The 2,560-nt window shown below is 45.5% G+C and overlaps 1 pseudogene; it reads right to left on the reverse strand.

Moving 5' to 3' along the window:
* Positions 1–643: 643 nt before the first annotated feature.
* Positions 644–1,133, reverse strand: LOC109374358 (peptidyl-prolyl cis-trans isomerase A pseudogene; annotated as a pseudogene).
* Positions 1,134–2,560: the final 1,427 nt, after the last annotated feature.

Raw genomic sequence — 2,560 nt, forward strand, 5'->3', positions numbered from 1 at the left:
AAAAAAAAAAAAAGAAAAAAGATTTTATTGGGGAATTGAGTGGGAGTAACAGCGCTGGGGAATTGGGGGAAGGGGAACAGACAAGTCCCATGACTATTTTGTAAGTATTGGTTTGTACTTCTTAAATCCTTCACCCGTTCACCCTGCCCCCTAACTTCCTCCCATCTATCACCCCAACAAATCTAGTACCTGACACCATACATAGTCATTACAATATTATTGAGTATATTCCTTATGCTGTACCCTACGTCCTCATGACTACTGTGTAATAAACAGTTTTTCCTTCTTAATCACTTCCACTTTTCACTCACCCCCCCCCACCCAATCTGGCAAACATCAATATGTTCTTTGTGTCTATGAGTTTATTTTGTCCTTTAGATTCCACATATAAGTGAAATCTCACTGCATCTGTCTTTCTCGGACATTCCACTCTGTACTGAAATTTGTTTGTTTAGCTTTTATTTCATAATCATAAACTTAACTCTGCAACCCAGCTAGACTTGGAGGGGGCAAGGAAAATATGGAACCCAATGAACTGCAGTGAGAGCACAAAGATTATGAGGTGTTCCAAGCAGATGGGGAAGGTGTGCTCTCCTGACTACAGAAGGAATGATCTGGTTAAGATAAAAACCAATTAAATGCATCAGAGTTGTCCACAGTCAGCAATGGTGATCTTCTTGCTTGTCTTGCCATTCCTGGACCCAAAGCGCCCCATGGCTTCCACAATATTCATATCATCTTTCCCCTTGCCGAAGACCATGTGTTTGCCATCCAGCCACTCAGTCTTGGCCATGCAGATGAAAACTGGGGACCATTTGTGTTGTGCCCAGCATTTGCCATGGACAGGATGCCAGGACAGGATGCTTCAGGATAAAATTCTCATCATCAAACTTCTCCCCATAGATGGACTTGCCACCTGTGCTGTTCTGGCATGTGAAGTCACCACCCCGGCACATAAATCCTGGAATGATTCTGTGAAAGCAGGAACCTTTATAACCAAATACTTTCTCTCCAGTGCTCAAGGCATGAAAGTTTTCTGCTGTCTTTGGAAGTTTGTCTGCAAACAGCTAGGAGACACAGCCCAAGGGCGCGCGGTCAACGGCAATGTTGAAAAACACAATGGGGTGGACCATGGCTGAGTGCAGGCAGGTCCGGACGGCAGCGTCTGAAAGACAGCCCGAAAATTTTGAATGACTTTTTTCTTTTTTTCTTTTTTTTTTTTAAGATTTTTATTGGGGAATTGGGGGAAGGGGAACAGACAAGTTGCTATCCTTTTGTTCTTCAGTCTAGTTGTGGAGGACGTTGCTTCACTGGCTCAAGTTGGCATCATCATTGCGTTCTTCCCGGGCGAGGCAGATCAGTTGCTGGCTTCTGGACAGCCACTCACAGTGGCTGCTGGCTACATACGGTAGCCCATGGCAACCCACTGCCACAGGGGCTGCAGCCTACGCCGTCGCCGGCAACTCACGGCAAGCCCAGCTCCAGGTTGAGCTATTGTTCAGCATCTTAGCTGTGGAGGGCAGTGTCACTGGCCCTCATATGTGGGATCCGAACCGGGGCCCTCTGGCATCCCAAGCCAGTTCTTAACCATCGCGCCACTCGGCCGGCCCTGAATGACTTTTTTCAATTAAGGTGTAATTTACATACAGTAAAACACACAAACTTTAAATCCATAGTTTGTGCAGTTCTGACGAATGTACACGTGTGTCACCAATAGAGCCACAGAACACGCCCAGCTCCCCTCTGCCCCTCGTCAGGCACCACTTGTCCAGAGACAACGCTGTTCCAATGTCCATGACCGCACATCAGGTCTGTTTGCTACCTTTATGTACATGGAGTAACACAGTATGAATCCTCTTCAATATGGCTTCTTCATCAGCATAAAGCTCTTGAAATTCATCTGTGTTGTTGTGTCACTGTGTTACTTTAAACAAGCGACTTTATTTCTTAGATCAGTTTTGGGATCTCACATGCACAGCCTCCCCTACTGCCCGCATCCTGCAGCCTAGCCGTCCACCTGATACAGTCCACGAACGTACACTGACTGAGCACACTTTACATCCGGGTTCCCTCTCGGTGTTGTACCTCCAATAGGTCTTGTATCAACCACTGTTATCTCACCCAGAGTCGCTTCACTGCCTTAGAAACCCTCTGCTCCCCTCCCATTCATCCTGCTCTCCTCCCAACCCTATCCTTTCACTGTCTCCAGTTTTGCCTTTTCCAGAATGTCAGAGTTGAAACCACACAGGTGTCTAGCACCATCTGTTTAAAATTTTTCCTTTCTCCATTAAATTTTTTGGCATCCTATTAAAAAAAATCAATAGACTGTCTAGGTCTATTTCTTGACTATTCCATTAACCTATCTGTCTATCCTTTCACCAGCACCACCTCAACCCTGATTACTGCAGCTTTACAGAAAATCTGGAAATAAGGTGATGTAAGTCTAAAACCTCCCTGTCCAAGATTGCTTTGGTTATTCCAGGCCTTTGCATAGTCACATCAATTTGAGAATCAGCTTGTCATCTACAAAATGCTTGCTGGAATCACTTGGGATTGTGCT

Source organism: Hipposideros armiger, unplaced genomic scaffold (genome assembly GCF_001890085.2).
Source record: "Hipposideros armiger isolate ML-2016 unplaced genomic scaffold, ASM189008v1 scaffold_814, whole genome shotgun sequence".
In the NCBI taxonomy this organism is placed as follows: Eukaryota; Metazoa; Chordata; class Mammalia; order Chiroptera; family Hipposideridae; genus Hipposideros; species Hipposideros armiger.